General features: G+C 41.9%; 1 protein-coding gene across 1 annotated transcript in view; it reads right to left on the reverse strand.

The window, feature by feature from the left end:
* LOC124802553 (nuclear inhibitor of protein phosphatase 1) overlaps positions 1-25,667 on the reverse strand; it is an 80,670-nt gene that overhangs the window by 30,686 nt on the left and 24,317 nt on the right. The window lies entirely within an intron of this gene.

Here is a 25,667-nt window from a genome sequence, read left to right on the forward strand (position 1 = left end):
GTTGCCCAAATTGAAGCCGGCAATGAAAGGACACTGTTACGATGCAATTAAGGACATCCAAGAACATTGTAGGGCAGTACTAGTTGCAGCTCCAAAAAAAAAAAAAAAAAAAAAAAAAAAAAAAAAAAAAAAAAAAAAAAAAGGACTACAGTGAATGTTTCAAAATAATTTCAGCTATGTTTTGGTTCAGGGGGCTATCTGAATAAACACAGTGATTTTACGAACATAATTCATGACTTTTGTTTTTCACAGCTACAGTCCTAATAGAACTGGAACACAAAGTGTATAGCAAAGCATACCTAAAAATGTATTTTAAGATACTAGAAAAGCCTTTGCCCAAGCAGACTGATGTTAATCAGGATATTAAGAGAACCAGAACATAATTTCTACATACATGCATACTCAGCAAACCAGTATTTGGTGCATGGTGGAGGGTAGCAAGTATTGCTCCTACTCACTTCCTTTCCTGTGCCACTCGCAGAGTGAGCAAAAAATGACTGTCTATAAGCCTCTGTATGAGCCTTCATTTTTCTCACCTTATTTTTGTGGTCCTTGCGCAAAACACACATTGGCAGCAGTAGAATAGATCCGCAGTTGGTCTCAAATGCTGGTTCTCTAAATTCCACAATAGTGCCCACGAAAATAGCCTTGCTTTCCCTCCAGGGATTCCCCCTTGACTTCACGAAGCATCTCCATAATACTTGTGTGCTGACTCAACCTACTGCTAACAAATCTAGCAGCATGCTCTGAACAACTTCAATGTCTTACTTTACTCTGTTCTGGAAGGGATCACACACATTCAAGCAGTACTGAAGAATGAGTTGCAATACTATTATATATGCCATCTCCTTTATAGATGAACTACACTTTCCCAAAATTCTCCTGATAAAACAAAGTCAAGCACTTGCTTTCTCTACTACCAACCTGATGCCCTCATTCCACATCATTTTGCAACATTACACCTAGATATTTAATTGATGTGATTCTGTCAAGCAGCACACTACTAGTGCTGTATTCAAACATTACATGATTGTTTTTTCTACTCATCTGCATTCACTTACATTTTTCTATATTTAGAACCGCTGTCATTTGCTACAACAACTACAGATTCTCTCTACGCCATCTTGTATCCTCCTTCAGTCAGTGATGAGACCTTTCTGTACACCATTCTGTACAACACAGTGTCATCAGCAAAGAGCTGTAAATTACTGCTCATCCTGTCAGTCAGATCATTTATACATAGAGAGAATAAGAGCAGCCCTATCACACATCCTTGGGGCACTCCTGATGATACCTTTGTCTCTAATGAACATACACAGTCGAGGAGAACCTACTGGGTTCTATTACTTAAGATGTCTTTGAGCCACTCACATATTTGGGAATCTAATCCTTATGCTCAAGTCTACAGTGGGGTACTGTGTCAAATGATTTCCAGAAATCTAGGAATGTGGAAACTGCCTGCTGGCCTCCATTCATGGTTTGTATGATATCACACGAGAAAAGAGCATGAGCAATGCTTTCTAAATCCATGCTGATTTGTGGACGGAAGCTCCGTCTCAAGGAAATTTGTTACATTCAAACTCACAATGTGTTCAAGAAATCTGCAGCAACCAATGTTAAGGATACTGGTCTGTAATAATGTGGGTCCATTCTTTTACCTTACTTATAAACAGGAGTGACACACACTTTTTTCCAGTTGCTTGGGACTTCGCACTGGGTGAGAGATTCGCAATACATGCAAGCTAAGTAAGGGGCCAATACTGCAGAACATTCTATGTAAAATCACATTGGGATACCATCTGCACCTGGCGACTTAGTTGTTTTGTTATTTCCATGTCCTCCATGTGGGAGCCTGGGTGACAGTCAAACAATAGTATGTTTATACAATCACCTTGTATGAATGATTTCTTAAAAGTGAAATTTAAAACTTTGGCTTTCCCAGAGCGGTCAACAAGTAACTAGATAGAAGCCTTCGACCCACTGAGTGATTTTAGAATGACCAGAATTTTCTCGGGTTCTTGAAATGATCTTTTGCTAAGGCGTGATGACGGAAGCAGTTGTACACTCTATATATTGATCTATTGACAGACACATGAATGTCTACTAACTTCTGCCTTTTGACATTTGCATTTTTTATTGCAAGCAAGAGTGCAATAACTTCTGTTTCCTCAGCATTTTCCAAATTTGATTATTAAACCATGGATGGTCTTTTTCATCCTTAATGCACTTACATGGCAAAAATGTGTTCAGAGTGCAACTTACAATCAGTTTAAATTTTGCCCATAACTCCTCTGCGTCCATCATATTGGAACCACATGATGTCCCTTCACTGTTTAAGTGGTGTGCACACAACTGTTTTATCTGCTTTTCCTTGCATAAATACTCTCCTAGACTTCTTGATGCATTTGCTAAGTTTGCTATGTTGACTTCACAATCACTAATTGTTGTCTCTATACTGACACTGTCAGTAAGGTGAGGCCTATTTGTAGCTACAGGGTCTAAAATATTTCCATTGTGTATGTAGCTGTTAAAGGCAATTTGCAAAAAACTTGTTTGAAAGTATTTCACAAGATTGTCTCTCCATACCACCCACAGTGAATCTGTAAACTATAATCGTAGATTAAAGCCGCCTCCCATTAATACTGCAGGAACTGTGTACAGCAGAATCAGGTGACCAGTAAAAGCATCCAATAATTAGCTTGAGTTCACCTAGGCATGTGACTCGATCCAGAGAACTTCATAGTCAGACTCAATTTCAACCTCAATAGACACACAATTTTTGTCGACAGCAATGAATACTCCCCCTCCTACGACATCTAATCTATCATTCCGATACACATTCCATACCTCACCAAATATTTCAGAGCTTTCTACTTCGGGTTTCAGCCAGCTCTCGGTTCCAAAAATAATCTGAGAGCAACAACTTTCCTGGAGGGCAGTAAGTTCAGGAACTTGGTTATGAATACTTCTACAATTTACTGTTAAAATTTTGACTGTTGAAATTTGTTTACTTCGCATGCAATCTGATTTTGCTCTCTCTCGTACCGAACAGTCAACATTCATCAGAGGACCTCAAACTACCACCTAGCCTAAAAAACCCCTGTGCACTTCCCAAGTACACTGCTAGTAGTTGCGACCTTTGTGTAGTGCACCCTAACTTATCAAACTGAGACCTGCAACTCTCCACCCCATTGCGAAGGTCCAGAAATCTGCATCTGTGACTGTCTCAGGATCGATGGAGTGTCTGGTTGAGACCCTCCACTCTGCTCCAAACCAAAGTGAGAGCTCTGCTTGCACCCCACAAGCATGGCCAGTAGTCTCCACAACTTTCACCAGCCACCTGTAGGAACTGAGGATGACCTCAAACCCAAGCTACAAATGTCATTGGTGCTGTCATAAGCAACAACCTGTAGACTACTGCACTTTTCACCCTGGAGCTGCAAGCAGGGCCTCCTCCATACATTTCTGATGAGCCCCCATCCCTTCCCCTCCCTGGCAGACACACTGAGTGTACAATGGAATTCTTTCCAGCCCTGGACACTAGTTCCCTAAGAGGTTCCTTAACGCACCTAACACTGGAGCCCCCGATAACTAGTACACCCCTCCCCATTGTGCCTTCTCTCAGACCTTGCTGAAGGTCATAGAGTGAATGGCCAAAGTCAGATGACCAGCATCCACAGTCACTCTCCAATTCAAGCAACGTGTTCACATAACAACCCACCACTAACCCTGCACTGAGCGTGGATCCACTGCTTTAGGTATGATGGAAGGTGCCCTGACAGCAGAGGCCATGAGTGAAGCAAGCGACACCTGAGGTGTCCCGTGCATCCCACCATCTTCTCCACTGCACCACACCCTGAGGCAATAGCCTGAAGACAGCACCTTCAGCAGTTCATCCTGTGTCCGCACACTACCATTAAGAGCATTTTTTTCCTTTTTTCTTCTTTTTTTCCTTTTTTTTTTAAAAAAAAAATGAGCTATGCATGTCATTTTCTAGTCTCCTGCTGTTTCACCACTGGAGATTGGTAGCTGGTTGAGCTGTGGTCAATGGTCACTGGCCATTCGAAACACATAAACAAACAGATGACTACTGCGCTACAAAATATGCAAATGGTCACATTACTATTACTAAAACATGATACTACACCTCTCAAATACAAAAACATGCAATGAATTTAAGAATAAAACTAAGCAAGCACACAAAAACATGCAAAGACTTTAAGAATTAAAATCTGAATCAAACAAAAGCAAAATATGTGACTTGCTGGTCTCCTGGTGCTGGTGCACCAGAGTGTCACCAGCAAGCAGTAATTGCTGCTCACCCTATTCATCACTATCAGGATAAGACAGGGATATGCAACATGTACTATGAGAAGATGGCTACAGAATCAGCATATAGCTATAATAAGGTATGGGAAAATTAAGCAAGATGATGAATGTCTGGTAGATTGTAGATCAGGTATGTGCACATACAAATTGAGTTCAACAAAGTAGATGAGAAACCATGGAAAATTAGCAGGTATAAGAAACAAGATACTGCAATTCACTGCTGACAAAGTGATCATCTAACTGTGATAGCTGTCAATACTTTTTGTTGAAACCTGCGGAAACTGCCCTAAAAGTACTTTGGAAATGAAATAAAATAAAAATTATATCTCACTGAATGCACATAACTTACAAAGCTGTAGGAAGATGTACAATTTGTCTATTTATGAAGAAAAATTACATCAGATGATCACAGTGGAAGAGACATTATGAACCAGATAATCCATTGAAGTCAACATTTTATAAAAGAAAATATTGTAATAATAATACTGTCAAGCGTATCTGCTGCAGCACACTTCTTTATACAGTATAATTCCACACTAAAGTCAGAAATGAATCTAAATAAGGCCTAATAATAGCGAAACAAGCCATCTGGCAAAGTAATTTTATAGGAGGATGCTCTTGTCTTAGTAGACTTCAAACTTGAAAAAGAGTTGAAAGTAAAGTGACAGAAGTAGTTAGCTATGTCCCCAAGTTCTACAAACTGACCTCCTTTAAGTCATACTCACCAATGGCCCTAGCTAAGATGGGGCGATTTACGCACCTCAGCAACAATGGAAGGTTATCTGTGGAGAGGCCAGACTAATATGCAGCTCCCAAAAAGGTGTAGCAGTCTTTTCAGTAGTTGCAGGGACAACAGTCTGCACGATTTATTGACCTGGCCTTGAAACATCAGCCAACATAGCCTTCCTGTGCTGGTACAGCAAATGGTTGAAGGCAAGTGGTGATTACAGCTGTCACTTTCTGAGGAAATCTAGGTCTACTGCATGGTTAACTGATGATGGAAGTCTCTTGGGTAAAACAGTCCCCCATTCAAATCTGTAGGCAGAGACTACTTAGGAGGATGTTGTTACCACGATAAACAAAACTAGCTGACTCTGACTACGAATAAGAGTGCGAAATGTTAGAGGCCATAATTGGGTACATAGGTTGACAATTTATAAAGAGAAATGGATGTGTTAATAAAGTGGGATGAGTGAAAGTAGGTGGCAGGAAGAACAAGACTTCTGGTCAACCAAGTACAGGGCCACTAAAAGAAAAAAAATCATTTTGGGGTTATGTAAAAGTAAATCTAATACTGAACTAAAAACAGGAATGTGACTGAAGTACTACGAACAGCACAGTCAACACATTATTGTGGCAAAGACAGATATGAAGACAACATCCACCAAGGTAATGAAAGTTCATTTAACTAGTAGCTCAGCACACTTCATGAAGAATGTAATAATTCCAATTCCAAAGAAGACAGTCGCTGGCTGATGAGAATGTTACTCAGTTGAGTAACAAGTCATGGCTGCAAAATATCGACATGAATTATTTATAGAGGAATGCATAAACTGGTAGTAGCCAATCGCAGGAAAGATCTGTCTGAGTCAGAGAGAGATGTAGGAACACACAAGGGAATACTGATCCTATGACTTATCTTAGAAGATACAATGAAGACATACAAACCAACATTTGTACTATTTATAGGTTTCGAGATTGGAAACTATTCTTTCATGTTATGAAGGTAACAGGGATAAAATACAGGTAGCGAGAAGTTAACAAGGGCAATAGAACATACTCAAATTAAATAAAACTATGCTGAGAGAATTACATAAAGAAAGAGGACACTACAAGAAGTAAATCAGTTATGTTATTTGGGTAGCATTATAAGTGACAATGGCTATTGTAGGGAAGATACTGAATGTGGACTGGTAATAACAAGTAAAGGGACTTCTGAACAAGAGAACTCCGCCAACTTCAAATATAAATTAAGATGTTAGGAATTGTTTTCAAAAGATATTTGTCTGGAGTGTTGAAATGTGGATGATAAACAGTTCAGTTAAGAACAGAAAATAAGCAATTGAAATAGTTGAAAGATATGTCCACCATTTGAATTTCATGATTTTAGCCTTAAACCATCATCAAGTAAAACAATGTTGCGTATAATTGGACTTTGTTAACCCATTAGCACCCAGCATCCTAGTTATAGGACAGTTCCTTTCCATTGCTGAACCATGCAACAGTGAACTCCACATAATTTCTGTCTGCATTCAATGTTGCCTCCACACTTTCAGCTACAGTCCATTTGGAGTCCAAGTTTCTTGATCTGTGTTTACACGTCTTTATGTCAACACTAGTGAATTTCTTATTGCGCACATGATATGATTTTGTTTGCTAGAAGTCTTGCAAGACGGGTAAGTAAATTATATTATTTGGTATTTGAATGCTAAAAGTCTATTTATGCCAGTTGTATAAAATACCTGATGAAACTAACAATCTCGTACTAAAATTTTTGAGTTGAGAATGGTGTCTTATAAACAGGGTGCTGGGCTATTATAATATACACACTCGAGTTCGTTTTCTTTCAGGAATTCTAATCTGTGTCTGCGGAAAACACTGAAATCAGCTGAGGAGGCGACAGAATACTTGTTTCCTGTGGAGATAGAGGCAGATATGGCTATATTATCACTTAATGTCAATGAACTGATAGATGAGGAGAGTTTCAATGATTATGAAACAAGGTGTCCTATGGTGCAGGATACTCCAGTGACAGTAGAACAATGTGCCAGAGGACAACAACGTTCCAAGCCATTCTACAGCATCTTCAACAAGTGCCAAGGAAACTGAAGTTCAGTCACAACCACAGAATCTTCTAAAAAGAAAATGAGTGAACCAAAAGCAATACTAAGACAGTTTTGGCAATGTAGGCAGTCTGGCAAAAATTAGCCGAGAAAATATTGTGAACACACTTAACAAAGTTATATGCCACTGGACATTTTTAAGGAGTTGCTTACTTCTGAACTGCTAAACAGCATTATGGAAGAAACTGAAAAGTATGTAAAACAGTGGAAAAATTTGCCACAGTATTCTACCTCAGGTAGATGAACTGAAAGTTTTTATTGGTGTCTTAATTTTATCTGGATATCACACATTGCCCAACCAGAGAGATTATTGGTCTGAAGATGATGACCTGATGGTGATCCTTGTAAAAAGTGCCATACCACATGACAACTACCTTGAACTAAAAACAATGCTTCATTTTGTAGGTAATAATGAAGCAAATACTAACAAAAGTGATCAAGGATTCAAGGTTAGAAATTTGATTATCGCTATGAATAAAAACTTCCAGAAGTGGGGAATTTTTTTATGAAAATCTCTTGGATGTGCCGAAGCAACTTTTAAAAGGGAAAGCCATTAGATTTGAGTATAAATTTTAGGCTTTGTGTGGAAGTGATAACTATTGTTATAATTTTGGTCTGTTCTGTGGGAAGGAAGTTTCTGAAGAGTCTCAACCTTTGGGAAACTGAGTTGTGAAAAAATGCTAGTGTGTGTTGCTGACCCGAACTGCCATATCATATGTTTTGATAACCTTTTTAGTTCATATTATCTGTTTGTAAAATTAAAACAGTTGGCTTCCATACCACAGGTACAATAAGACATAACTAGACTGTTCATTGCCTTTTCAAAGCAGATAAAACCTTAGCACAGAAAGATCAAGGAAGTTATGATTCCCATTTCGACACAACCCATCAAATCACCATGGCACAGAGGAATGACAACACCTGTTTCATTGGCAAAAAAAATTGATCTAATTGAGCCTCTGGTTTCAGTTTCTAGATGAAAAAAAGAACAAAATGAAAAGAAGCTCATCAAACAGCCCTATCTTGAGAGCCAGTACAACAATTATATGGGTGGCATAGACCACTGTGACTGGAACTAGAGAAACATATAACTGCAGTTCACAGGAAAAAAAGGTATTGGCCAATTTTCATTAGAATTGTTGACATGGCTGTGTAAACACATATGTACTCTACAACACTATATCTCAGGAGTCACAAGCATCAAGGATATTCAAAGATACAGTGCCACCTCATTTCTGAAAATAGGGCAGAATACAAGAAGAAGCATTGGCAGACCAGAACCACAGCAGGAAGAAAGTTCTAGATACTGTACTGTTGGATGGGAGCGGCCACATTATTGGAAAAAGAGAAGATACCAATTCCAAAACTGTTAGGGGAAGCCTCTCACAGTTTGCACTCAATGTGATGTCAGTTTATGTTCCCCTTGTTTTCTAAAATTTCATAATCAACCACATTACCCAAATAATTGCTTTGATTAATCTAACTCGCTAATAATTTCTATTAATACTGGTTTACAAGCATTTAGAGCAATAATAATCAAATTCAATATTTTTAGTAACTGTAACTCATTTTTGTAAAGAAATATCCACTAAAAAAAAAAATTGGGCGCAAATGGGTTAAGTCATCATCAAGATATATTATACCAGGTGTCCGCTCATGTTGGCAAGGTCCAGAACTCAAGGAAGGAGATGGCTGGTAAACACACAGAACAGTTAATTTCTTATGGATATCTAGCTTTGTTAGTTCACCAACTGTCAATTCAAGATGTGTATCTACACTACTTTTAATCAGATTTTCTCTAGTTGTAAAATGTGTGGCACATCTGATTTAAATACCAGATCCCTCACAGTTTAATGCAGTTCTACAGCAGTAACTTGCATGTTCATATGACAATAGCCCCCCCATGAACCATGGACCTTGCCGTTGGTGGGGAGGCTTGCATGCCTCAGCGATACAGATAGCCGTACCGTAGGTGCAACCACAACGGAGGGGTATCTGTTGAGAGGCCAGACAAACGTGTGGTTCCTGAAGAGGGGCAGCAGCCTTTTCAGTAGTTGCAAGGGCAACAGTCTGGATGATTGACTGATCTGGCCTTGTAACAATAACCAAAACGGCCTTGCTGTGCTGGTACTGCGAACGGCTGAAAGCAAGGGGAAACTACAGCCGTAATTTTTCCCGAGGGCATGCAGCTTTACTGTATGATTACATGATGATGGCGTCCTCTTGGGTAAAATATTCCGGAGGTAAAATAGTCCCCCATTCGGATCTCCGGGCGGGGACTACTCAAGAGGATGTCGTTATCAGGAGAAAGAAAACTGGCGTTCTACGGATCGGAGCGTGGAATGTCAGATCCCTTAATCGGGCAGGTAGGTTAGAAAATTTAAAAAGGGAAATGGATAGGTTGAAGTTAGATATAGTGGGAATTAGTGAAGTTCGGTGGCAGGAGGAACAAGACTTCTGGTCAGGTGACTACAGGGTTATAAACACAAAATCAAATAGGGGTAATGCAGGAGTAGGTTTAATAATGAATAGGAAAATAGGAATGCGGGTAAGCTACTACAAACAGCATAGTGAACGCATTATTGTGGCCAAGATAGATACGAAGCCCACGCCTACTACAGTAGTACAAGTTTATATGCCAACTAGTTCTGCAGATGACGAAGAAATTGAAGAAATGTATGATGAAATAAAAGAAATTATTCAGATTGTGAAGGGAGACGAAAATTTAATAGTCATGGGTGACTGGAATTCGAGTGTAGGAAAAGGGAGAGAAGGAAACATAGTAGGTGAATATGGATTGGGGGACAGAAATGAAAGAGAAAGCCGCCTGGTCGAATTTTGCACAGAGCACAACATAATCATAACTAACACTAGGTTTAAGAATCATGAAAGAAGGTTGTATACATGGAAGAACCCTGGAGATACTAAAAGGTATCAGATAGATTATATAATGGTAAGAGAGAGATTTAGGAACCAGGTTTTAAATTGTAAGACATTTCCAGGGGCAGATGTGGACTCTGACCACAATCTATCGGTTATGACCTGTAGATTAAAACTGAAGAAACTGCAAAAAGGTGGGAATTTAAGGAGATGGGACCTGGATAAACTAAAAGAACCAGAGGTTGTACAGAGATTCAGGGAGAGCATAAGGGAGCAATTGACAGAAATGGGGGAAATAAATACAGTAGAAGAAGAATGGGTAGCTTTGAGGGATGAAGTAGTGAAGGCAGCAGAGGATCAAGTAGGTAAAAAGACGAGGGCTAGTAGAAATCCTTGGGTAACAGAAGAAATATTGAATTTAATTGATGAAAGGAGAAAATATAAAAATGCAGTAAATGAAGCAGGCAAAAAGGAATACAAACGTCTCAAAAATGAGATCGACAGGAAGTGCAAAATGGCTAAGCAGGGATGGCTAGAGGACAAATGTAAGGATGTAGAGGCCTATCTCACTAGGGGTAAGATAGATACCGCCTACAGGAAAATTAAAGAGACCTTTGGAGATAAGAGAACGACTTGTATGAATATCAAGAGCTCAGATGGAAACCCAGTTCTAAGCAAAGAAGGGAAAGCAGAAAGGTGAAAGGAGTATATAGAGGGTCTATACAAGGGCGATGTACTTGAGGACAATATTATGGAAATGGAAGAGGATGTAGATGAAGATGAAATGGGAGATATGATACTGCGTGAAGAGTTTGACAGAGCACTGAAAGACCTGAGTCGAAACAAGGCCCCCGGAGTAGACAATATTCCATTGGAACTACTGACGGCCGTGGGAGAGCCAGTCCTGACAAAACTCTACCATCTGGTGAGCAAGATGTATGAAACAGGCGAAATACCCTCAGACTTCAAGAAGAATATAATAATTCCAATCCCAAAGAAAGCAGGTGTTGACACATGTGAAAATTACCGAACTATCAGCTTAATAAGTCACAGCTGCAAAATACTAACACAAATTCTTTACAGACGAATGGAAAAACTAGTAGAAGCCAACCTCGGGGAAGATCAGTTTGGATTCCGTAGAAACACTGGAACACGTGAGGCAATACTGACCTTACGACTTATCTTAGAAGAAAGATTAAGGAAAGGCAAACCTACGTTTCTAGCATTTGTAGACTTAGAGAAAGCTTTTGACAATGTTGACTGGAATACTCTCTTACAAATTCCAAAGGTGGCAGGGGTAAAATACAGGGAGCGAAAGGCTATTTACAATTTGTACAGAAACCAGATGGCAGTTATAAGAGTCGAGGGACATGAAAGGGAAGCAGTGGTTGGGAAGGGAGTGACACAGGGTTGTAGCCTATCCCCAATGTTATTCAATCTGTATATTGAGCAAGCAATAAAGGAAACAAAAGAAAAGTTCGAAGTAGGTATTAAAATTCATGGAGAAGAAATAAAAACTTTGAGGTTCGCCGATGACATTGTAATTCTGTCAGAGACAGCAAAGGACTTGGTAGAGCAGTTGAATGGAATGGACAGTGTCTTGAAAGGAGGATATAAGATGAACATCAACAAAAGCAAAACAAGGATAATGGAATGTTGTCGAATTAAGTCGGGTGATGCTGAGGGAATTAGATTAGGAAATGAGGCACTTAAAGTAGTAAAGGAGTTTTGCTATTTGGGGAGCAAAATAACTGATGATGGTCGAAGTAGAGAGGATATAAAATGTAGGCTGGCAATGGCAAGGAAAGCGTTTCTGAAGAAGAGAAATTTGTTAACATCCAGTATTGATTTAAGTGTCAGGAAGTCATTTCTGAAAGTATTCGTATGGAGTGTAGCCATGTATGGAAGTGAAACATGGACGATAAATAGTTTGGACAAGAAGAGAATAGAAGCTTTCGAAATGTGGTGCTACAGAAGAATGCTGAAGATTAGATGGGTAGATCACATAACTAATGAGGAAGTATTGAATAGGATTGGGGAGAAGAGAAGTTTGTGGCACAACTTGACCAGAAGAAGGGATCGGTTGGTAGGACATGTTCTGAGGCATCAAGGGATCACCAATTTAGTATTGGAGGGCAGCGTGGAGGGTAAAAATCGTAGAGGGAGACCAAGAGATGAATACACTAAGCAGATTCAGAAGGATGTAGGCTGTAGTAGGTACTGGGAGATGAAGAAGCTTGCACAGGATAGAGTAGCTTGGAGAGCTGCATCAAACCAGTCTCAGGACTGATGACCACAACAACAACATGACAATAGCACTAAATGCTGTGTTTAACTGTCTCTACAGCAGTGCTCTGTAATTTATCTTCAAGCTGGTGTAGCTTATTTCAAATAGACTACTCCTGTTGATAAAGGAATAATTCCAAGCGAATTTCAGTGGAACCTTGTATCTTTCATATACCCTTTGAAGAAATCTCTGGACTAGTTAAAATACTTTTAAATGAGGTGAGCCTGTTGTAATGATTTATACTAAAAAAGGAATAGTCCTCCTACCCATGACAAATTTAATTCTGATGGGGAGCCAGAATTCAGCAGTAGGAAAAACAAGAGCCGGAAAAAAGTAGAACAAGGGCTAGGGGGAAAGGATTGGCAGAGGAAGCCACCTAAAAGAATTTTGCACAGGGACTCCATACATAATTTATTGGCCATGAACTGGAAGTTGAAACTGAAGATTGGTTGGTTGGTTGGTTTGGGGAAGGAGACCAGACAGCGTGGTCATCGGTCTCATCGGATTAGGGAAGGATGGGGAAGGAAGTCGGCCGTGCCCTTTCAGAGGAACCATCCCGGCATTTGCCTGGAGTGATTTAGGGAAATCACGGAAAACCTAAATCAGGATGGCCGGACGCGGGATTGAACCGTCGTCCTCCCGAATGCGAGTCCAGTGTCTAACCACTGCGCCACCTCGCTCGGTGAAACTGAAGAAATTGCAATAAGGCAGGAAACTAAGGAGATCGGACTTGCATAAATTGAAGGGAACCAGAGGTTGTTGTGAGTTTCAAAGGTAGCATCAGGCAATGTTGGACTGAAACAGGCAAAAGAAAGAAAGGAAAGAAGGAAGGAAGGTAGGTAGGTTAAGACTTTAACATCTTGTGAGCAAGGAGGTCATTAGGGATGGGTCACAAGTATAGAATAGGGAATGATGGTGATGGCCTTTCAAAGGAACCATCACAGCATTTACCACAAGTGCTTCAGGGAAATCACATAAAATACAAATCCAGATGGTCGGACAGGGATTTAACACCCCAGAATGCGTGTCCCGTACATTAACCATTGTGCCACCTTGGTCAGTGAAATGGGGAAAAGACACACAACAGAACACAAAAGGGATCTTTGAGTGATGAAATAGGGAACGCAGCAGAAGATCACACAGGTAAGAAGGTAAGCACTTGCATTTCAACAGTTGGCATCCCTTCCACACCTAAAACTCCCTCCCATATAGCCTGGACACCCATGTACGAAATATCTGCAGTGGCAAGAACTCTCTCGCCCAGTATGCTGAGGGTCTCACCAAGGCCTTCACAGACAGACACTACACCCCACACCTAGTCTGCAGACAGATCTCCCATGCCATTTCCCCTCATACAGCTAGTCCTCCCACCATCACCAAGAACAACCCACAAAGGAATCTCCCCTACATCACCCAGTACCACCCCGGATTGGAACAACTAAACCACATTCTTCACCAGGGCTCTGATCACCTGTCATTATGCTGTGAAATGAGGGACATGCTACCCAAGATCCTCCCACCTTTCCTGAAGTGGTGTTCCATTGCCTATCAAAACTGCAAAGCATCATAGACCATCCTTATGTCACTCTCAATCCCAATCCCTTGCCACAAGGATCATATCCCTGTGGGAGACCCAAGGGCTAGACCTGCCCAATTCACCCACCCTGCACTTCCTATTCCAGTCCTGGCATAGGCTTAGCCACCTGTGAAAGCAGCCATGTCATATACCAGCTCAGCTGCAATCATTGCATGACCTTTTATATTGGTATGGCTACCAATCAGCTGTACAACAGTCTGAACAGCCAGTGCCAAACTATGGCCAAGAGCAAAGTAGACCACCCTGTGGCCTGACATGCAGATGAACGTAAAATGCTTGATTTCAATGAGTGCTTCACTACCCAAGCCATCTGGATCCTCCCCTCCACCACCAGCTTTTCTGAAATGTGCAAATGGGAGCTATCCTTACCACACACTCTCCACTCCTGAAACTATCCCGACCTTAGTCTACAGTAACTCAACCTGCATTAACATACTGTTCCCAAACCCTCCACCCGACAGTTTCCATCCCCTCTGTCCTATCAACTCCTCCTTATTCTCATCTCCCACCCTCCCTGTGCAGCGCCTCTGCCAATGCACCTGGCCATCTTTCCCTGCTCCTCTCCTTTTTCATTTTCTGCTCCCCCACCCGCCCCACCTCCCTGCCCCATAGCCTCCCAACGCGGTGCATGTTGGCTATCTAGTCCCTGTACACTTTGCCAGAGCATGCACTTCTTTCCCACCACCTGTACACTGCTATCTCTTCCCCTTCCCCACCTCCTATAGACATGACAGCTGAATTCTGGTCTGAGATGTTGGATATGGTAGTCATGGGCATGAAGTGTGCTTGTTTGCATGAATGAATGTGTGTGTGTTTCTTTTACTGATGAAGGGTGTGGCCAAGAGCTAATGCGTAAATGTCTTTTAGTTGTGCCTGTCTGCAACTTAATGTGTCATCTCTCAACAAGTGAAGTGGCCAGGCATCTCAGAGTGAACCAAAGCGATGTTCGGACATGGAGAAGATAGACAGACAGACACAGGAACTGTCGATAACCTGCCTTGCTCAGGCCGTCCGAGGGCTACTACTGCAGTGAACGACTGCTACCTACAGATTATGGCTCAGAGGAACCCTGACAGCAGCGCCACCATGTTGAACAATGCTTTTCATGTAGCCACAGGACATCTTGTTACGACTCAAACTGTGGGCATTAGGCTGCACTTCACTGCCAATGTCCATGGCGAGGTCCATCTTTGCAAACATGACACCATGAAGCGCGGTACAGATGGGCCCAACAATATGCTGAATGGACCGCTCAGGATTGGCATCACATTCTATTCACCAATGAGTGTTGCACTGCCTTCAACCAATCGTCAGAGACGTGTTTGGAGGCAACCCAATCAGGCTGAATGCCTTAGACACACTGTCCAGCAAGTGCAGCAAGGTGGAGGTTCCCTGCTGTTTTGGGGTAGCATTATGTGGGGCAGACATACACCGCTGGTGGTCATGGAAGGCGCCATAACGGCTGTACGATACATAAATGCCATCCTCCAACCGATAGTGCAACCATATCAGCAGAATATTGGCGAGGCATTTGTCTTCATGGACAACTATTCATGCCCCCACCGTGCACATCTTGTGAATGTCTTCCTTCAGGATAACATCGCTCGACTAGAGTGGCCAGCATACTAGCATATTCTCCAGACGTGAACCCTATCAAACATGCCCAGGATAAATTGAACAGGGCTGTTTATGGATGAAGTGACCCACCAATCACTCTGAGAGATCTACACCTAATCACCATTGAGGAGCGGAACAATCTGAACCAACAGTGCCTTGATGAACTTGTGGATAGTACACCACGACGAATACAGGCATGTGTCAATGCAAGAGGACATGCTACTGGGTATTAGAGGTACCGATGTGTACAGCAATCTGGACCACCACCTCTGAAGGTCTCACTGCATGATGGTACAACATGCAATGTGTGGTTTTCAGGAGCAATAAAAAGGGAGGAAATGATGTTTATGTTGATCTCATATTCCAATTTTCTGTAGAGGTTCTGGAACGTTTGGAACTGAGGTGATGCAAAACTTTTTTTGATGCATGTATATGTTAAATAACGAAGGAATATGATCTATTTAAATTGTTGGAAAGAAAAACAGAACAATTAAACACAATTTTCTATGTTCACGATACTAAATGTAAGCAAAAATACAACAACAACCCAAATGTACAATCTTTTAGTGCTTTCTGGGATAATACGTAAAGAAAAGTGAAAACTTTAACAGTAAGCATAAGAAACACACTAACATATATATTTGCTAACAAGGGAACCTCCCCATCGTCCCCCCCTCAGATTTAGTTATAATTTGGCACAGTGGATAGGCCTTGAAAAACTGAACACAGATCAATCGAGAAAACAGGAAGAAGTTGTGTGGAACTATGAAAAAATAGGCAAAATATACAAACTGAGTAGTCCATGGGCAACATAGGCAACATCAAGGATAATGTGGGCACAGGAGTGCCGTGGTCCTGTGGTTAGCGTGAGCAGTTGCAGAACGAGAGGTCCTTGGTTCAAGTCTTCCCTCCAGCAAAAAGTTTAAATTTTTATTTTCAGATAATTATCAGAGTTCAGGCACTCGCACACAATCAATTTCGCTCTCCAAAATTCCAGGACATGTTCAGATTTGCTTGGACATATGCAGGATTTGACGGTCTACACTCGGAAAAATTTGAAAATGTTAAAAAGATATGTTTTGACAGAGCACAGAGAAAACTGTGCGACTGTGAAACTGTTGCATTCATTTGTTGCCGTTTATGTGACACACTCTTATGTTTTCATCACTTTTTTGGGAGTGATTATCACATCCACAAGAAAACCTAAATCGGGCAAGGTAGAAGAATCTTTTTACCCATTCGCCAAAGGTGCAAGTTAGGTGGGTCGACAACATATTCCTGTCATGTGACGCACATGCCGTCACCAGTGTAGTATAGAATATATCAAACGTGTTATACTGGATCAAATGTTTTCGGTTCCCATTGGAGAGGCACGTCCTTTCGTCTACTAATCGCTCGGTTTTGCGATGCGGTCGCAAAACACAGACACTAAACTTATTACAGTGAACAGAGACGACAATGAACGAACGGACAGATCATAACTTTGCAAAAATAAAGTAAGCAAACTTTTCGCTCGAGGGTAGACTTGAACCAAGGACCTTTCGCTCCGCAGCTGCTCACACTAACCACAGGACCACGGCGCTCCTGTGCTCACAGCAGTCTTGATGTTGCCTATGTTGCCCATGGACTACTCAGTTTGTATATTTTGCTTATTTTTTCATAGTTCCACACAACTTCTTCCTGTTTTCTCGATTGATCTGTGTTCAGTTTTTCAAGGCCTATCCACTGAGCCAAATTATAACTAAATCTGAGGGGGGTGCAATATGAAGGTTCCCTTGTAAGTAACCTGTAGCAAACTAACTGTTATTATAATATAAATGATTTATCTTCACAAGAGCACAAAAACTCATCTGTCTCTCCTGGCACATGACTGGAGAACAAAAAATAGCAAAGGAGGTACTGAATTTAATTAACGAAAGATGAAAATATAAAAATGCAGCAAATGAAGAAAGGAAAAGGGAATACAGCCATTTAAAAAAGTTATTGGCAGAAAGTCCAAAATTGCTAAGCAGGGTGGCTAGAACACAAATGCAGCAAGGCTGTAGAAGAACACAAATTACAGGAAAGATAGCTGGTGCATACTGGAAAATGAGAGAGACTTTTGGAGAAAGGAGAAGCAACTGTATGAATATCAACAGCTCAGACAGCAAGCCATTAGTACGCAAAGAAGAGAAAGCTGAAAGGTGGAACAAATGTACAGAGGGGCTATACATTGGAAATGAACTTGAGGACAACATTATAGACAGGAAAGAGGAAGCAAGTGAGATGAGATGGGAGATATAATACTCAGAGAATCTGACAGAGCACTGAGTGATAAAAGTGGAAACAAGGCCCCTGGAATGGATGACTTTCCCTCAGAATAATTGAGATTCTTTGGGGTGAAAAATTATTCCACTTGGTGTGCAAGATATTTGAGACACCTAAAATACCTTCAGATTTCAGGAAGGATAAGATAATTTCAAAGAACCTTGGTTCTGACAGGTGTGAATACTGCTGAATCATCAGTGTAACGAATCATAGCTGGAAAATACTGACACCAATTATTTACAGAAGAACTGAAAAAACCTATGCTCATAGCAATTGTCAGCCTAGGGAAAGCTTTTGACAGTGTTTGCTGGAGTACACTCTGAAATTCTGAAGGTATCGGGAATAAAACGTAGGGGGTGAAAGGGTATTTACAACTTGCACAGGAACCAGACTGCAGTTATACGAGTCAAAGAACATGAACGGCAAGTAGTGACTGAGAAGAGAGTGAGACAGGGCTGTAGCCCATCCCCAATGTTATTCAATCAGCACAATGAGCACAAAATAAACTAAAGATAAATTTGGAAAGGGAATTAAAGTTCAGGAACAACACTGAAAGGAATGTATAGTGTCTTGAAAAGAGAATATAAGATGAATAACAACAAAAGTAAGACAAGGGTAGTGGAGTGTAACTGTTTGAAATCGGGTGATACTGAGGTAATTAGAGTAGGAAATGAGAAACCTAAAATAGTAAACAAGTTTTGCTCTTAGGGCAGTAAAATAACTATGATGGCAGAAGTAGAAAGGATATAAAAGGCAGACATGCAATGGCAGGAAAGTATCTTTGAAAAAGAGGAATTTGTCTACATATAATATAAATTTAACTGTTAGGAAGTATCTCCTGAAGGTATTTGTATGAAACGTAGCTTTGTATGAAAATGAAATGTGGACAATAAGCAATTTAGACAAGAAGAGAACAGAATGTTTTGAAAAGTAATGCTGAAGATGTGTAGATGGAATAACAAATGAGGAGATACTGAAAAAAATAGGGGAGAAAACAAATTTATGGCACAACTTGAATAAAGGAAGGGATCAAGTGACAGGACACATCCTGAGGCATCAAGGAATTGTCTGTTTAGTAATGGAAGGAAATGTGTGGAGTGAAAATTGTAGAAAGAGACCGGAGCTTGAATACAGTAAGCAGGTTCACACAGATGTAGGTTGCAGTACTTATGCAGAGATGAAGAGGCTTGCAGAGGATAAACTAGTGTGGAGAGCCACATCAAATTAAACATCAACATTTATCTATATATAGACTCTTTCTTCAACAAATCAACTGAAGCCCTTCAAAGAGCTTTAGTCCCAAAACCAAGATGATGATGATGATGACGATGATGATGATGATGATGATATCAAGAAGTTCAGCATCAGTCTTAGACCATGTACTTACAGGCATCAACAGGGAAAATTATGAAGTATTTTTAAAAGAGCTTGGACCTTCTGACCAAGAAAGCTCATGCCATGTTTGGTAATGCCCACAAGACTGCGGACTTCAAAAGGATCTTCCTAAGACATACTTTTTCAAGGGCATTATAAGCAAATCAAATATGGGATGAAGTTTATATGGAAAAAATGTAGATCATAAGTTCTCTAAATTCTGCGCATTGTTCACATTCATTTTTGAGGAAACGTTTCTAAAAGTAGCCACTTCAAGAGTAGCAGCTAAGGAAAATAGATAGATAACTGCAGGTATCAGAAAATCTACCCAGATACTTAAATTTCACCATTCTTTACAAAAGCACTGCACTAATCCACTGTTCCTAGATTACTATCGCAGATACAAAGCGACATGCAGGAGGATACTGACTGCTGCAAAACTCATTCAGTGACAAAAAATACGTAATGCAGAAAATAAAAACAAAGTAGTATGGAAAGTCATAAAACACGAAACTGTAAAATGCAGACACAAGTATAACAACATACAAATCAAATAATGGGGAGAGGGTACAATAACAAAACATCCTCTGCAATTGGTAAATTTTGTAAATGACTATTTCTTCAGAATTGCAGAGAAGTACTGACAAAATATTGCTAAAACACATGTAGCATCCACAATTACTTATACAGCAAGCACATTGATGATGATTCCACATAACAGAGACTGCAGTCAGAAATACAATACAGAAATTAAACAATAAGAAGTCAGCAAGCATAAATGAGGTTCCAGTCTAGTTCCAGTACAGAAAGCATAAAAGCCCCTATCAATTCACTACTGTCCATAGTCTCAAAAATAAGTGAATCAATCTTGAAAGTTAGACTAATGAATTACATGAACAAATACAACCTTTTTAACAAAGTGCAGCTTGGTTTCCAAAGTGGAGGAAGTATCATATTAGCCATTGCAGGGTTCACAATAGTGGTACTTGAAGCTCTTGACAAGGATGACAATGTTAGACACGTAATCTTATTACACCATTCTGTGAGACTTAAGGAAGAGAGATACAAATAAATGTAACATATAGCTCAATGGAAATGAATGAAAGTGGAGCATATTGCCAATAATCTCCCAGTCGTGCACAGGAAGTTGGACGTCACATGGCGTGAGCATGACTATAGCATCAAATGGGGCTTTCCCCACAACACAAGGCAGCCGAAGAAATGAGGAAAAGACAGCGTGTGTCAATCAGTGAGCAGTTACAGTCCACTGTGGTGGTGTTCTTCATTACAACATGGTTGGGGACAACAATCAGATTATTTCACAAAGAGAAGAATCATTGGGAAACTGAAAGAAGTATGAAGCATGATGAGTACAGCCCAAGAGTTTAGTATTCCCCACAGCACTGTATCACAAGCATGGGGAGCATTTTGAAGTGTACATACTGCCGCCCGAAGGAGAGAAGGTGGTCGGCTATGGTAAACCACAGCAGCAGATCACTGCTACATTATGCAAAAGTGAAGAAGTGACCTGACTATCCACTGACAGGAGCACAAAAATTAATCAGATAGCAATGACTGAGCGAGTTTATTTATCAAAGATTAACAGTGCATTTATTCTTACATTTACTGAAACAAAACACTAAATAAATCATTTCTTGAAATAGAACAGTAATATTTCTGGCAGCTGAAGGCTTCAGATTGACATCGAGTCTAAGTTCATCAAAAATACATTTTAGAAGTCAAATTCCCATTGGATGCTCACCGTTAAACTACAAACTGAATGAACAAAATTTAAGTCACACAGGGAGCAAAACTGTCTAACTTCAAAGTGTAGCCATTTGAAAGTTGAACAGGAATAAATTTATAAGTCTGCAAATCTCCACAATGACAGATTTCCTGTCTTCTTTGGCAAGGACGCCACAAACACTCTAAGCCCACAGCACGCAGCTCCCAGGATTGCGAAGTCAGATGTGAATGCGGCGATGTCGAGGAGGCAGCTCTTGTGTGAGAATCCTGATTGATGGAAACTTTGTGTAATTGGCACCTGCCCCTGGAAACTCACCCTGAGTAAACTGGCCAAGCCTAGCCTGAGCACAGCCCTAAATACCAGTCAGCACTAGGATACAGTTGGGCCTATTTTTGATCATTTGTGTTGCAGAAGAGGATATGTCCATGTGGCCTGTAACCTGTGGCAACACTTGAGTCGCCCCCTCGTGGATGGATGAAGCATGGTCATCTGCCTTTCAGAAAACTGTCAGTTGTATGTTAGGCATCTTCGAAGCACTGATGTGATGTTGGTTGCTAATGCTGTACGCATTAAGCCCTAGTACAGCAGGACCCACTTCAAACAGTGGGTGCAATTGTAGTCACATTTAACAGGACGGCAAGACAAGCAACCTCACCAGCACAGTAGCACAGCAACTGCATGGTTGTGGTCTCTCTGCCCAAAAACCAGTAGTGTTTCATGGACACCTATGCATCAGCAGCTCCATTTGTGCTGATGCAAAAACACAAGGACTGGGCAAATGAGGTGTGGGGTCATGTGCCCTTCTCCGATGAGAGAAGATTCAGTCAAGTAGCAATTATGGAAGTACCCTCATACGGCGAGATGTGGGAACATGTAATGCATCCAGGAGCATCATCGAACATGATCATGTTGGTGGTCCAGGTGTTATGAAGTGGAGAGGCTCAATACTGAATGGGCATCTTGACCCCCAAATCTTTGAACATTCTATATTCACTGGTCAGTAGTATTCTTTCACTGTGCTCCTTCCCCACGTGAGTCTTTTCAAGGGTGCTTTTGACCCTGACTTCATTTTTATGGTTGACAATGCACGACTGCATCAAACAGTGCAGGAGGAGGAGGAGGAGGAGGAGGAGGAGGACAAGCTATTGGAACGAGAAGATATTCAACAAGTGGACTGGCCTGCCTGTTCCCCCAACTACTTCATTGAGCACATGTCCAAAGTGTTGGGGAGAGGTGCTGCAGAACATCCATTTCGTACTGCCACCAGTGCAGATTGCAATGGAGGCAAATGCGCTGGCCTGGGTAGTGGTACAGAATAGTGCAGAAATCTGCCACAGAGGGTACACATGGCATGTAGTGTCAGACCCACTGATGGAGGTGTTTACCTGTGAGCAACAGTAGGCCAAGCAGGCCCAAGCTTATGATGAGTTCAACTACCACAGAGTTCCCTTTATGCATCATGCCAAGTATTGTCACTGAGTGCTCAGGCAACAGCTGCCCACACCAAACACATGCTGGGTTATTCCCATGCATGTCTCTATTTGGTTTTGGACTTTCTGCTTTCCGTAGACGGACTCGCATGGTGAGTTTTCATTTTCTCTCGCGGCATTCTGTTCTCTGCTAATTATCCCCTGAAGTAACCACGCTGACTGTGTAGTGTAGCAACATTGTCACACCAGTGCAGATACTAAAGTAGTGACAAAGGACTTTCTTTTGTGTGCGCCACATGTTTTTCTTTTTCTAGTGTTAATTTTTGGCCATCATGGACCCAGAATTTCTGCAATGCAGGTAGGAACAGTTGTGCCTACAAAAGGAACAACAGCAGCTGGATCAAATGCAGCTGCTAATGAAACAGAATGCAGAGACGGTTCACGCCCTTGCCCCTCTGATATAGGGTCAGGTGCCCGTTGTGCATTTTTCTTATCCACTGGCAACACTGTTTGCCAGTTTTGATGAATCTACTGGAAGGTAGTTCCTAGTTGCACTGCCAGGTAAGGCATATAATCAATCCAGTTGGTAAAGCTGCCTTATTGTTTTACAGCAGTGTGAGTTTATTTTAAGTTGTCCAAAATTTGAAGCCCTCCGCTGGGCCGAAGAACCCCCCATCTGACAATCTTTGTCAGTTGCTGACAGTATTTTGGACACCAAATCCATGTCGAGGTGGAACACTTGCAGTATAACTAGCACCACAAGTGCCCTGAGCAGTCATATGAGGCACGAATCATCGATTTGCAGAGAATCAAGTGCAAGTGCTATTTCAAGTGTCCAAAATGTGCTCCCTCCTCTCTCATGCATACCTGCTCATACGGAACATGATTGTCCAGTCAGTGCCTGATACCAAGGTTCAACCAAGGGCGTTGACCTTGTCCAATCCTCCTTAGTCAACATCGCTCAGACTGCAGACTCCCACAAGCTGATGGCGGCGACGAGGTATGTCTTTTCTAATAATTGGCAGGTGGCTCAGTTAGAGTCCTCAGCATCTTCCTTCTTCCGCTCATTGGGTGAGCCAGCGATTTTGTCCCAACTGTCTGTTGTTGCATGTTCATTGGGATTCCCCACATGTGGAAGAAGGTGTGGGGTATGCCGTCGAATAGATCATTTAGCAACTGTTTATGACAGTTGGCGAGCCGCAAGTCAATCGTCTGATGCCCCTATGTTTTTGCAGGACTGTGGGGCCATCCCTGCAGTCCCATGCAGGTCACCCCAATATATTTTGATGACGTTGTATGTGGAGGGGTGGCCAGTCCACTTTCAAGTTGACAAGGGAGCAACAGGCAGTCTCTTGGGGTGGTTGGAGTTGCAACAGCTGCTGCTGCAGGTTGTGGCTTACAGCAAACTGTGCATTCCTTTTCATAGGCAATTCTCCATCTCCGTGTGCTATAAGAATGTGGAATGGCAACTTCCATTGTTAATGGTCAATTCCCAGTTGGTGAAAAATATTCCTGGGCTAGACGCCTTTTCTATTTTAAGCTTCCATTTAGTGTCTACATCTGTTACTTTTAACAGTTTGTACTCCTTACTGTGGTCATACAACCTGGTGTTTGAAAATACTCTCGGCCAGGCTGAAAATTTCAAGACACATTTCTCTTAAGCTTTTACCAGTGCCTAAATTTTGTCACCCTCACCCCATCCTCCATACCACAAATGAGAACGTACAGGTCAAGCTGCAGCACTGACAGGATCAAGGCAGCATTTCTTCAACATCATCGAGTCAGTGGGTAGTGATTCAAAAGCCCAACAGCACAGTGCATCTTTGCGGTAATTTTAAATAGATACTCAATGTGCAATATGTCGCAGATGCTTAACCAATTCTGTGGACGGTGGAGTTTTTGGCAAAGTTGTCGGTGGGGCCAGTATCTTTCAGGCATGGGAGTGTGCGATACCTACTTGCTGTTGGTGTTGGTTGAAGTCTCCCAGACCTTTTTGGTCCTCAAAACCCAGTCTGGGCCAGTTTAATCACTTGCTTTGTCTTGTAATCTCGTCTGCACTGGTAACAGAACTTGGAGCAGCTGATTCAGGATATTCCCTGTTGCATCAATTACCTTGAAGATATCTGGGTAACAGTCATGTCAATTTTGTGGATTTGTTTTTGGGCAGCTTGGTATGGTGGTTGGTGTTCGACACATTGTTGTCCTCCACATTGTTGACTGACACTGTCCATGCACTGTCAGTTAGTTTTGACACTGAGGGGTTGAGTTTTCCGGCTACATATCAGGTGACGCCAGTTAAGCCGCAGGGTCTCCTGGATTTGTTGCACCCTGAGTCGCATGGCAGAGACCACTGTGGCCTGCCAAGTTTTCCTCCCAGGGCTACTGTTTGGTCCCAGTCTTTGACGGTGGCAGGGGCATCTGTTGGATATAATGGTGGACCACAAAGGTCAACACTGTTTGTCATGGATGTGGGTAGGTAGCAGCAACTGACCCATCATGCAAATCAGTTGCGCACATACCATAATGGGACATTACCATCTCATTTGATAGTCTGCTGGGTGACAGGGCTGGTCCTGACATTCCAGGTGCAGGCTCTCACTTGCAGCAGCATGCTTCCCTGTTGCCATCCCCGCCGCATCATCTGCTGTCCTGTCGCCTTTAGCTTTGGGCCCCAATGAGGCTCACACCTGCACCTGCTGATATAAGACCCATGGATTTTGATCCCCCTCCTCCTCCTGCTCTTGCTCAGCTCCTCCTCCCCCCGTCACCAACTGAGGTGGCCTCATCTCTGCTGCTGCTAGTGGACCCCTCCCCCACTGCAATCCTGTCCCCGCATGTTGCCTCAGCCTCTAGGCCCTTCCAACTTTTCGGCAGTGCAAGCGTTTTCAGCGTTGCCTACTTCAGCGGTCGATTCGCTGCCGGGTTCTCTGGCAGCATCTCCGATTCTGCAGCAGAGATCACAGCCCAAGTCTGGCCATTTTTGGATCTATGTGGCCTTCTCAGAAGGAGGGATTTAGTATGCCTGCCAGGGGATATCAAAGTGGAGGCAGATCATCTGGCTTGGGTGATGCTACAGAGTAGTGCAGAAACCAGCCATTGAGAGCATACATGGCTCATAGTGTGGAAAGACCTTCCGACGGAGGTGTTTACCTGCCAGTGCCATTCGCATCGTGCCGAGTACTGTTGTCAGTGCTCAATCGACCGCTGCCCACGCCAGCTGCATGCTGAGTTATCCCCATGCACATCTACCATAGAT

This window comes from Schistocerca piceifrons, chromosome 6 (genome assembly GCF_021461385.2).
Source record: "Schistocerca piceifrons isolate TAMUIC-IGC-003096 chromosome 6, iqSchPice1.1, whole genome shotgun sequence".
NCBI classification, from domain to species: Eukaryota; Metazoa; Arthropoda; class Insecta; order Orthoptera; family Acrididae; genus Schistocerca; species Schistocerca piceifrons.